Genomic DNA, 13,044 nt, shown 5'->3' with positions numbered 1-13,044 from the left:
AGCTGGACCTGGAAGCAGGCACGGCCATCCTGACTGTCACACAGGAAGATGAGGGAGGGAGAGGACTTGGGAGCTGGAACGCTGGAGGGGCCCCCAGCTCTGCCTGGGGTGGAGCTAGGTCAAATCTAGGCCCTGAGTCCCCAGGACTAGCTGATGGGGTGTGCCAGGACCCGCCCTGCCCCTGCACCCAGGGAGATCCAGCCTGGTGGGCACACTGTAGTTCGACCTGGCTTGTGGGTGTTAGAGATGGCAGGGCTGAGAGTGGGGAGGCTGTCCAGGGAGAGCTGGTGAGTGATGACCTACAGGGGAGAAGATGGCTAGGAGGGCTGCAAGGAGGGGACCGTCCGCAGGATCAGCTGGACAGGCCTGTGAGGGACCAGGGGAAGAGCTTGCATATCCCAGAAGGGATGGCCTGTCCCTGGAGGGCTAAAGTAGGCAGTGGGTGGGGACATTGTCACCTTCCCAACCCACTCTTGCTCATTGCTGGTGATCAGCATCACTGACCTAGGGACAGGGTTCAAAGTCTGGAAGGGAAGAAGAAAGGGGGTGCGTGCACTGAGTGTGGGCTTCTGACGGCTCACACCTCCCCTGTATTGTCGTGGCCCAGGAGCAGCTGATGAGGCCTGGTGCACACAGAAGCCCAGGGAGATCGATGGTAATACTTTGGGAAATTAAGGGGAGCCCGCTGGGTACGGTGGCATACATCTGTCATCCTAGCGGCTTGGGAGGCTGTGACAGGAGGATCGCAAGTTCAAAGCCAGCCTCAGCAACAGCGAGGCACTAAGCAACTCAGTGAGACCCTGTCTCTGAATAAAATGCAAAATAGGGCTGGGGTGTGGCTCAGTGGTTGAGTGCCTCTGAGTTCAGTCTCTGGTACAAAAACATAAAATAAAATAAAATTAAGGGGAGCCAGAGGTGGTGGTGTGTGCTTGTAATCCCAGCAACTCGGGAGGCTGAGGCAGGAAGTTCTCGAGTTTGAGACCACCCTGGGAACTTACCAAGACCCTGTTTCAAAAGAAAATAAAGAACTGTAGAACTGGGGCAGTGTAGTTCAGTGGTAGAGCACCCTTGCATTCCCACCAACACTTGCCGCTTTCTGTTTTGTGCCCATCCTTGTGGGTGTCCTTTTGTGCCCATCCTTGTGGGTGTCAAGTGGCATCTCGTTGTGGTTTGGATTTGCATTTCCCCAGTCATTAAGGAGATTAGCTTCTTTGCATGTCCCTCTTGACCATTTGTATTTCTTCTTCATATGTCTATTTAAAACATTTGTTGCTTACTTCTGGGTGCAGTAGTGTACAACGGCTGTTCCAGCAACTCAGGAGGCTGAGGCAGGAGGACTGCAAATTTGAGGCCAGCCTGGGAAATTTAGTGAGACTCTAAACAACTCAGCAAGACCGTGTCTCAAAATAAAACAGGCTAGGGGTGTGGCTCGGTGGTCAAGCTCTTCTGGATTCAATCCTCAGTATATATACACACACATACACATAAACATGCATGTTTATATTTTATATGCTACTCTTTGTACCCACTCTCTCTCATGGGTTCCTGAAAAACAACTTTCTCACTGAATGGCTAAGAGTCACTTCTTGTCCAGGTATTGGCAAGGATAAGGTACTCCTGGATGCATTAGTCAAGGAAACACTTGCTCTCCTGATTAATTAAGTCTTAATGATTTACTTCTTAACGATTAGGCCTTAATGATTTGACTCCATCCCAATGCCCTGGCTCCCTCTGCACCCTCCAGTGGCTGTTCCAGGGCTGGAGCGAGTCTGTTCCCCTCATCTGCAGCCCAGGCTCTTTCTGTCTTGCCGCTCTCCACCCTTAACTTGAGGCTTCAGGGACTACTGTGCATAGGGAAGGGAGAAGAGTGGGTGGGTGGAGCCTTTCTCTGTCCACTCTTCCATGGCCGGGGCTCAGTCACCTGTAGGGGTGCTGTCAAGTGGAGCTGAGTTGGGGCTGGGGATGTGGCTCAAGCTGTAACGCACTCGCCTGGCATGCGTGCAGCCCGGGTTCAATCCTCAGCACCACATACAAACAAAGATGTTGTGTCCGCCGATAACTAAAAAATAAATATTAAAAAAAACTCTCTCTCTCTCTCTTAAAAAAAAAAAAAGTGGAGCTGAGTTGGAAAGGGAGAGACCTTGGTCTGCACACGCCCAGTGAGGATCACACCATCAGCCATGTGTCTCACTGGGTTATTTTGGAGTTAGGTGAGACCCAGGGTTCGCTTTGTGATCTCTTGCTGGCTGATCTCCAAGGAGCCAATGCAGAGGGGGACACAAGGACCATTTTTATAAAAACCGAGGTGGCGTCTCACTGTGTGTCCAGGCTGGTCTTGGACTCCTAGGCTCAAGTGATCCTCCCACCTCAGCCTCCGGAGTCTCTGGGACTCAGTGTGCATGCTACTGTGCCTGGCAGTGTCCCCTTCACATGGGAGCAGTTTGGAAAGGCACTGAAGATCTTTCAATAGATCCACTAATTGAGGTGGCCATAAAATTTGGTGAGTGGGGCCAGGGGGCCAAAGCACAGCATGAACCTTTCCTGTGACTTCCAAGTGTGCTGCTCGTCATCCATCCAGGTGGATGACCTGAACCTGGAGCTGACCATTTGGTTCTCACAGGGTGCCTTTTCCTTTGGGCTATTAACACGCTGTGACTCTGGTGGCCCAGCCACGTGGCCCAGCCACCCTTGTGCCCCCTGCCCTCCCAACCTCCTGATCTCTGCCACATGCCAGGACCTACTCCGGCTTCTCTGCAGCTGGCGTGTGTGTGGTGCAGTCAGTGTTGGGGCGCGGGGACCTTGGCAGGGCGTCTCCGGAGCCCAGGGAGCCGGCTGGTTCAAATGCTCTCCGGCTCGTTCTCACGCTCTCCTCTCTTACGTTGTGCTTTAGGGTTTGTGCTGATTTGTTTTGAAATCGTGGGTGCAGGTTGGACATTTTGTCTCAGGATTTCATTTCAGGGCAGTAAAAATGCTCTGGTAAGAATGGTCAAGTCAAAGGTTCTTGTCTGACAGGTTGGGATGGGTGATTCCCAGGGGGCTGCGGGGCTTGCAGCGGCTGGCTGACAGGCCCACAGGGGGCGCTCTTTCAACAGCTGCGGAAGGGGCGGAGGGAGGACCAACCGGTGTAAATGCTTTAGTGCACAGTGGTGGCTCAGGGTAGATCTGTGCGTGTGCCAGACCCTGGGGCCAGCACCCAATGAATGAGTGAATGAATGAATGAATGAATGAATGAATATTAAAATAGTGTGATCAGAAAACACCCAGAACATAAATCTAGTTTAGATTAGTCTCAGAACACTCTGAACTCTGAAGTCAAAGCTTTTGGAGCTGCTGTTCATTTTCCACTTGGAAATCTCACACTTAATGCTAGACCAAGTCAAAGAAAAACAGTATATACCACTTTTTCTAGTCTTATTAGGAAAGTGCTAGAAACACCAAACACATGGCCATCAAAGGGAACCCAAATGGAAGAAAAACATTGAATAACCTCCTCAAGTAAAGGGCTAATGATTCCACTGTCACCCATAAGAGAAGTGAAAGTAGGAGCCTCTTACTCAGAAAATCACATTAGGGGGCAAAGAAAGGAAAATCATGTCTCTTGAAAGTTTATTTATAGTTGGGCATTTTTCTCTTGAAAATCATGTGTCTTGAAAGTTTTATGGACATATCTGTAATCCAAACTACTGGGGAGGCTGAAACAGGAGGATCACAAGTTTGGGGCCAGCGTCAGCAAATTAGTGAGATCCTGTCTCAAGATTTAAAAAAAAAAAAGGTGGGGGGGGGGCTGGGGATGTCTTTCAGTGGTCAAGTGCCTCTGGGTTCAATTCCCAGTACTGGGGAAAAAATTTTCCAAGCTGGAGAGCTGAGCAGGGAAGCCAGTGGAGACTGCTTGGCTGGTCTACCCCTGTCAGAGGCTCAGGTGTGGCTCCATATTCCAAAGTCAGGTGTTCACAGATACTTCACCACTTCCCCAGAGGTATGGAGTCTACTTTTATTTTTTCCAAATTAATTTTTCGATTTTATTGCCTTTACTCAAAAATGTTGAACAATATATGAAAAAGAATATTCAGGATTTTTTAAATTACCTAGAAAAATGGAAGTGCCTTATCAGTTCCCATCAATTCCAGGCCTGGGAGTGAGCCTCCTGTGAGAAAGAAATCATTCAGATGAGGTGAACTCTGTCTGTCCTCTCGGTGAGGCCTGGAATGGCTCAGAGGTGGGAGGAGTGCCCAGCGTATGAGGCCCTGGGTGGGACCCCTAGCAGCACCAAGGAAAGGCGGCCAAGGACAGGGTCATCAGCCCTTTCCCTGGGGAGCCTATTCGACCTGCTTGAACCCGAATGGAGACCAGTCTGGGCAAAACAACAGGACTCGGCTTCAAAAACAGCAACGCACACGGCAGGCCTTGCCAAAGGTCCCTCACACCCCAGGGCAGGGGTCACCTAGGATCCCTTCACACCCCAGGGCAGGCCTCGCCAAGGATCCCCTCACACCCCAGGGCAGGGTCACCAAGGATTTCTTCATACTCCAGGGCAGGCTTCCCAAAGGGTCCCTTACACCCCAGGGCAGGCCTCGCCAAGGGTCCCTTCATATCCCAGGGCAGGGTCACCAAGGATCCCTCACACTCCAGGGCAGGCTTCCCAAAGGGTCCCTTACACCCCAGGGCAGGCCTCGCCAAGGGTCCCTCACACCCCAGAGCAGGGTCACCAAGGGTCCCTCACACTCATGGCAGGGTCGCCAAGGGTCCCTCACACTCCAGGGCAGGGTTGCCAAGGGTCCCTCACACTCCAGGCAGGGTCGCCAAGGGTCCCTCACACTCCAGGGCAGGGTCGCCAAGGGTCCTTCACCCCTGGGGCAGGGTCGCAAGCATTTTCTTTCCTTTTTTCAGAGGCACGAGCAGGTTTACTTAGGATAGTGGAGACCTAGTCCAGGGAGAATGGGGCCATCTCAAGAGGGAGGACTCTGGAGTACAGAGAGGAAGGCGCATCCCGGGAGAGCGGAGTTGGCCTCTAGGGGGCAAGAGGGCAGGCTGTCGCTGAGGACCGCCCTGGGGCTTCTCCTGGAACTCTCTGTTCTCCTACACAGCGCAGTCTGTGCCTCTGGCTGGCGCTCACTGTGTGCCAAGGACCCTGCGGGTCCTGCACCAAGTGCCCCCTGTTCTCTGGGACTCCTTGGGCCCTTCTTCAGAGATGTCTTCTCCTGGGACATCTCTGGTGTGGTCCACATGGGGACCTCTGGAGGCCCTGACTTGGCCTCGTGAAACTGGCCTACTAGTTTAAAATCAAAACTTGGAGACCAAACCCAGGGAATGAAAGGGCTAAGGAAAAGCAGCCCAGGGGTTGGCCCTGGCCCTTTAAGGTCGGCCAGGACCTAGGACATCATGGACCCCCTAAGGCCTTGTGACTTCAGGGAGTCGCCCTACCTCCCAGTCAGGTGGATTGTGAGGATCCCTGGGAACAGGAAGCCAACATGTGCACATTCTGCAAAGAGGAGGGTCAGAGAGGGAAATGCTCCTGATTATTCTAAGGGGGCCATGGGTGCTCAGTCAGACCCTGCCCCATCCTGGTGGCTGGCACTACTGATGGGGGAGGGCAGCAGAGCCAAAAGGCTCTTCACAAGTCCCCAAGCATGACCCCTGAGCAACCTCAGCCACCCTTAACCGTAGGTAGGAACCAGTCAATTTTTTACCAACCTGGCCTTAAATACCTGGAAAGCATTTTCTTAAAGGGCCATATTTTTTCACCTTTGTGGGTCTGGTCTATTGTAGCTCTGAGGTGACCGCATGAGTGTGGCTGTGTCCCAGTGTAACTATCTACAACAACAGGCAGAAGCCAGCTTTGGCCACGGGCTGCAGTGGGCCCACCCCTCACATCCCTGGGGAATGTATTAGTTGGCTTACTATTGACCATGAACGTCCAGTCCATGAATTTGAATGTTACTTTTATTTATCTTAATCATTAACACATATAACGGGCTTCACGAGGACACTTCCACCAGGGCACAGATCAAGCTTTGGTCATGCCCACCTTCCTGCCCCTCGTGCCCTGCCTCCTCTCTCTGACTGCCTTCCTAAATCCTAATAGCTCCTCTTCTACTTTCAGGGCCTCCCCCGCTTCCCCCAGTTTCCACATAGGAGAGGAAATGTGCAACAGTCGTCTTTCTGTGTCTCCTTGATTTTGCTTAACAGGAGGTCTTTCAGTTCCATCCATTTTCTGCAAATAAGAGGATTTCATTCTTTTTGTTTTTTCCAGTACTGGGTATTGAGCCCAGGGTGCTCTACCTCTGCACTGTAGCCCCAGCCCTTTTAATTATTATTATTATTTAATTTTGTGACCGAGTCTTATTGAGTTGGTGAGGATGGCCTCCAACTTGTGGTCCTCCTGCCTCAGGCTCCTAAGGACCTAAATTTACAGGCATGAGCTACCATGGCCCGCTGACCTGGTTCCTCTCTACATACTGAATAATGCTCCATTGTTAGGCCATATTTCCTTTATCCATTCATCTGTTCATGGGCACCTGGGTTATTGTGTGTGGGTGTCTCTTTGTATGCTGACCTCATTTCCTCAGATATGTGCCCAGCAGGAGTTCTGTTTTTATTTTTGTGAGGAATCTACATCCTCTTTGCACTAATTTACATGCCCACCAACAGTGTTGAGGGCTTCTTTTTCTGTGCAACCTCATCAGGACTGGTTATTTTTTGCTCTTTTGCTAACAGGCTGAAAGTTAAAAAGTTGCAAGTGACCTTTGGTAGGGATTCAGGAGCTTTGATCCAGGAGAGAAGCTCATCTCAGTGTTCTGCTGCCCACAGGCCACCCATCATTTTTATATCTAAATTAGCACATTTATTTCAGCATAAATCTGTTGACCATCCTGCTGGGCCCTTTTTCTTTGTGCACAAATGCAGGAGTGGGAGGAAGGGAATGTAGGGCAGGATCGGGGTGACTGATAGACAGTAGAGAGGGCTGGGGTGAAGGGTCAAGCTTGGTTTAGGTCCTTCAGCGATGGGAGGTTATGAGTCTGTCTGGAGTGGTATCTACATACACATGTGCATATGTGTCTATATTATTTTACACAGTTCAAAATGTTCTCTGAGAAATGGGTCTAAAATCAGCTCCTTTTCTGGAATCATTATGGGTTGCAGACTTAGCTACATGTGTGTAGCTCTGCTTGAGCAGATTGGAACCCTCTTCCGCCTCCTTCATCTTGACCTTGAGCCCTGCTCCTTTGCCAGACAGAAATCTGAACCTGGCTCCATACTTCTGCTGCCCTACCTTGGGCAAGAGGCTGCCGATCTGGTCTCACGGATCTCTCAGGAGTCACATTGACCTCCAGGCATTTTGAGGATGGGGTCAGACGGTGTGTAACACACTGGACTGTCACCGCACCACCTGTGGTCATTGAGCACAAGCTCTGCTTTCCAGCCCCAAACATTCCAGGCATTTGGACACTGAAGAGCTGAGCACTCAGGATTCTGGCACAGGGAACATGCAGTCTGTGGGACAGAAAAACAAACAGAATGGGAAATTGTGCTACTTGTCAAAGGACGAAATGACAACGATTTAGTTTAAAGATCTTAATTCATTTTCCGCTCTATTCTAGAATGTCTCCATACTTCCTTCTGTAAGGGACCGGCGAAAGGTCAGAGGAAGAGACCACCAAGAGACTGACTTCATGCAATAAGCAGAAGGGGATTTTTATTGAGGATCCGATTCAGCGCGCTGAGGCTCCAGGCTCACTCAGGAAGGGAGAGCAGCCCAGAGCCCAGAGCAGGGGTTGAACAATGCTTAAGTACACTTTTTGGGGAGGGCAGGGGCTTTGCATACATCACAGTCTCCTTTAACAAATCACCTTACACCGCGGGAAAATCAAACAACAACTCCTAGACTTGATTAGTACATTCATTGGCGGGAACAGGTCAGGCTGGAGTGATAGGTCATTCCTAAGGAGGGGGTTACATTCAAACTGATTGGTTTGGGCCTTGAATGCCTACGTGACAAGCTGCACAGGGTCTTGAATGCTTACGTGACAAGCTACACAGGGTCCTAGGCTATAAATCAACTAAATGGCCAGTAGGGCATTGTCTTAACTGCCTCAGGAATTTAACCCAGGCTTTGCAGTTTAGAAGCAGGTTTACAATGCCTGGTCCTTTACATTTTAACTCAGGCTTTGCAGCTTAGAAACTTTACCCTTTCACTTCCATAAAGTTGAGGACCCACAGAATAGAAGTGGTTTTACTGACAGAGAAAGGCCAAAGAGAGCAGAAACAACAGAAAAAGCAAATTGAGCCTTTCAAAGTTACTTTCCTTGTGAAGTGGGGAAGAATAATAGAAAAATAATGGACGTGGCTAACACCAGACTATTTTGGGTTGCTCTGCCTAAGGATGTAAGGCTGCCGGGGTGAAGGTAGAGCAGACAGGGTCCTCAACTTGAGCCAACCTGCCTGGGAGAGTAAACTCCTTTCCTGGTTTTAGGAGGGCAGAGAAGCAGCTCAGTTTGGGTTTGATGACAAGGAACTTCAGCGCAGGTGACTCCCCTTTGTTGATTAGTCTGGTTTTGGGGACCCACTGCAGGAGGATCCTTGTCCAAAACAATGGTCTTTGTAAATTTTATTTAACAAATCAATGAGCCTGGTGAGGAAACAGGGGCTCAGGTGAGATTCCAGGTTGGAGTGTGTGGGTACACGTGTGGCTGTGTGGTTATGTGTGGAAGATGCATGTGTGTGTGTGTTTGCATGCAGAGTTTGCTTGTCTTGCTATTTAGTGTTCCACACATTCAGTTCTGCTCTACCCTACCTGGAAGGAATAGATAGTCAGCAGCTCCTACAGCCTGAGCCACCCGTGGGAAGCCATGTCCAAAGCATGCGGGCAGCGAGGGCTGGGACCCAGGCCTTCCTTCCTCCTGAGCCCCTCCCTGTCTGTCTCTCCCTCCTCCTTCCAGCCTCTCCTCCTGGGTCAGATTTCTGGCAGAGATGGAAGGCTCAGTCCTGGGCTCTTTGAATTCCTGGGAGGATGAGCTAAGCTCCAGAAATTTCCTTTCCAAACACCCGGGCCCCTCTGGCCCTGACCCAGCCCTCAGACTGAGGATGGGGACAGCCAGCTCCAGCCTTGATGTGGACCCACGGGAAGCTCTGCAGATGGTTGGGAGCCCAGCTAAAATGGGCACCAAGTTGTTACTCTTCTGGGAGGGCTGACCTGGGCCCTCCTAGAAAGCACCTAGGGAACGTTTCCCATGTTCACACCTGCTCTAGACTCAGCGGAGCACAGAGCCTTCCCAGATTTCCCCCTGAATTGCTCCCTATCCCAGTCTTCACCCCAGCCCCGACACAGCCTGCCTTGGACACAAGAAGCCTTATTCAGGCTCCTTTCCGCTGTCAGCCATCACCCCCCTTCCCAGTTTTCCACAACTGTGTTCCGAGAGAGAATTTTCTTCAAAGCTTAAATAATAAAAGCTGAATTAAATGTATCTATTAGAAACTAACACTTCCCATAAATAGGAAGTGATTGTTAATTTGAAAACCAGGGAAAGAAAAACTGAGGTCAGAGAGGAGATCTTCAGTGCTCCAGGGGATTCAAGGTTGGCCAGCACTGGAGGGAGACTTTATGTCTGAGGGCTCGAGGAGGACAGACTGGATGGGAGGACAGATTGGACAGCGGCAACCTTCCCACGTCATCCTATGTGGTTTGATGTGTCTGTAAATTACCTGAATGAATATTTGTAAACTGATGGGATCTCAGAGGACCTTGGCTAGTCATCCCTGGCTCTTCTGGGCCCCAGGCCATGAGTCCTCATTGAATAAAAGGGGACAAGACTATACCACCTTGCCTATCTTGCTAGGTTCTCCTCAGGGACAAAGGAAATCAGATGGTGATCTAAAAATCACAGGAGCTCTGAAGGGTCAGTCAGGCATAATGGGTAGGAGCAGGAGCCCCTGGGGGCGCATTTTGTAAATTCATGATGGAAGACCTGTGTTGGTCTTCCCAGTGTTGGGGTGGAGGGGGCTGCTGGCGTTTAGCAGATGGGGTAGGGATGCCGGGAGTTCTGCAAATGCATTGATCTATACCTAGACCAATGGTTAAATGACAGCTCCCTCCCCCGTCGGCCCTCTGGCGCCCCCTATAGGCAGAGACGAACATCAAGCCACCGGGCGAACCAGACCCTGGGCCGCCCAGCTTCTCAGAGCAATGAAGCCACTTGGATCTAAGAGTGGTACCTTCAGCTCAAGGTGAGCTGCCCGCCCTGCCCAACATGAGCCCAGATGGAGCTCAGTTACACATCAACGGCTCCCTCCCTCTCTCCTCTTTCTTCCTCTTTGTCTCTATTTCCTGCTCTGCTGTATCTCTATACCTAGACCAATGGTTAAATGACAGGTGAATGTCTACATTTTCTTATTGATTTGTAGAAGTTATTTGTCTAGTAGGACTGTCTTGGTCAAAGCCAAATCAGGAGATCAAAACCACACCAATAATTTAAGAAGAGAAAATTAAATATGAAGAATTGTTAGCTATAAAAGATGGCTAGCTACCAAAAGGGTACAAAAGTCTATTGCACATGCCTATAATCTAAGCTCCTTGGGAAACTGAGATAGGAGGATCTCAAGTTTCAAGGCCAGCCTCAGAAACTTGGCAAGAACTGTCTCAAAATAAAAAATAACAAAGGGCTGGGAGTGTAGCTCAGTGGTAGAGCAGCTCTGGGTTCAATCCCCAGTGCCAACAAATGCCAGGTTTCTTTTCTGACTAAAACGCTCAGGGATTACTCCAGTTGAACTGGGCTGACTGGGCTGCACAAAATAACCACACAAGAGACACAAACACCTTTTTCTTTGGGGTCGCTATGACGGCTCCTCTGACCTTAAGGGTCCACAGAAAGAGAGAGAGCCCACATGAGCTGACCCCCTTTTATTGAGGAGAAGCTATTCAAATGAGGCAAGGGCTCAGGTTTCAGGGGGCTGAGTCTATCTTCATGATGTCCACTGTCAGCAGGTTGACTGACATCTGGGTAGGCCACACCCGAGGGCACAGTAAGAGAAGGGGACATATACAAGGCACTTCCATGAAGATTCTAGCTTAAACAGGGCAAGGGATTATATTACAAAGGAATAGGTGAGCATAGCTCCACCCATGGGGCTGTAGTAAGACACACCCAGGGACGAAGACACAGTCACTCAACCCTGGAAGAGCGGGGCAGTCTAGCAGCATGGGTGCCTGATGCCACACCGCCCAGTAGGGGAGTTAACTCAGTCACATGCAAGGTTGGTCTCCCACAAACACACACACACACACACACACGCGCACACACACACACACACACACACGGGACAAAGAGCACAAGAGGGCTCTGAGGCAGGGTGGCAAGCTTTTCCTGCCAAGGTCTGGGTGGCAGACATTGGGGCTTTATGGACAAGAGGCACTATCAAGGATACATGTTCCTATAGCAACACAGAAAACAAGCGTCTACTGTCAGGTAGACTTAGAACAAAGCAGCCCACGAGGGAAAGGAACATCAATCAGGTGCCTACAGAAAGCCTGTCAATCAGCGGGATCTCCTGACTAGCACCTGTCAATCAGCAGGACCCCCTGGCCAATCCTGGAGTTCAGCCAGCTCCCCTGACCAACTCCAGCAGGACAAGGGACCCTAAAAATCCCTTTTCCTGTCCAAAGCCCTTCCCTTCCTGCCTAAGCCCCATAAAATCCCAGTCCAGTCAAGTTCCCATGCAGTTTCTCCTCAGTCCCTTCTCCTGTCCACTCTATCAGTCTGATTGAGTTCCGCTCTGGTGAGTCTCAATAAAGGCTCGTTCATCAGCCTTTTAAAATCTGCCTCCTTGGGCTGGGGATGTGGCTCAAGCAGTAGTGCGCTCACCTGGCATGCGTGCGGCCTGGGTTCGGTCCTCAGCACCACATACCAACAAAGATGTTGTGTCCGCTGAGAACTAAAAAAAAAAAAAAAAAAAAAAAAAATGAGGGGAAGGGTGGGATGTCAAATAAAAAATAAAAAATAAAAAAAATCTGCCTCCTCTTGGTCGCCCTGTGTCCTGATCTCACATCTACAACATTTTTATTGATGGGATCCAGAATAAAACATTGAGTACATGTTTTGGAATGCTGTTCAATCAATGAGGACTGGTTTAACATTTTGCTTAGTTGAGGTCCAGGTGTAAAACCCATCCTCAGCTCAAGGGCAGTGCAGAAGCTGGAGTGGACTGATGGCTTTAAGCCCTACCTGTGGGGCTGGGCACGGTAAGCAAGGAAGGACTGAGAAGGAGGGCATCTCCCTGATGACTGGGAGTCAGGCTCCGCAGAGAGAACCGGGCCCTCAGCCCAACAGTACAGACTTGTTGAGGGCACAGGTGGGAGGTTGAGGCCACACTCCTCTAGAGAGATCTGCTCCAACCTGGGCAGCAAAGCTGGTCCTCCCAGCTCCCACCCCCGTCGGCCCTCTGGCGCCCCCTATAGGCAGAGACGAACATCAAGCCACTGGGCGCACCAGACCCTGGGCCGCCCAGCTTCTCAGAGCAATGAAGCCACTTGGATCTAAGAGTGGTACCTTGAGAGTGGTACTGGGGCACTAGGTGATGCCATGATTTTCTCAGTCTGTTTGACTTGAAAACATTTGTGTTTCATAGGACGCAGTATTCAAAACGGAAAGAAATAACACTTTGAAAAGTTAATCTAGCTCCCACCTCTGTCCCGGCTCACTCAGTCCTGGCCCCCAGAGACTCTGGTTACCATGTACCATGTATCTTTATTGAGTGCCGCAGTCTGGCTGGGCACAAATAACCGAGCCGCCACAAAGCCTTGTAGGTTCAAACAGCAAGTCTTTATTCCTGAACTCTCACCGGCACTCTACACACACTTCCCGGGAACACACTCCCTCCACGGGGCTCCGTGCGCCAATTCCCCTGGAGAACTCAAGGGGAACTCCAAAGTAGTGAGCGCCCAAGGCAGCAGAATCCGCCCTAATCCTAGCAGGATCTGCCCTAATCCTGAGCCACCCTATTCCTGGTGGATCCACCCTAATCCCGGAGCCTCCCTAATCCGAGAGCAGGGTC

Source organism: Marmota flaviventris, chromosome 14, assembly GCF_047511675.1.
Source record: "Marmota flaviventris isolate mMarFla1 chromosome 14, mMarFla1.hap1, whole genome shotgun sequence".
Taxonomy (NCBI): domain Eukaryota; kingdom Metazoa; phylum Chordata; class Mammalia; order Rodentia; family Sciuridae; genus Marmota; species Marmota flaviventris.
The sequence above is the reverse complement of the archived record's forward strand: the minus strand, read 5'-3'. Positions refer to the sequence as shown.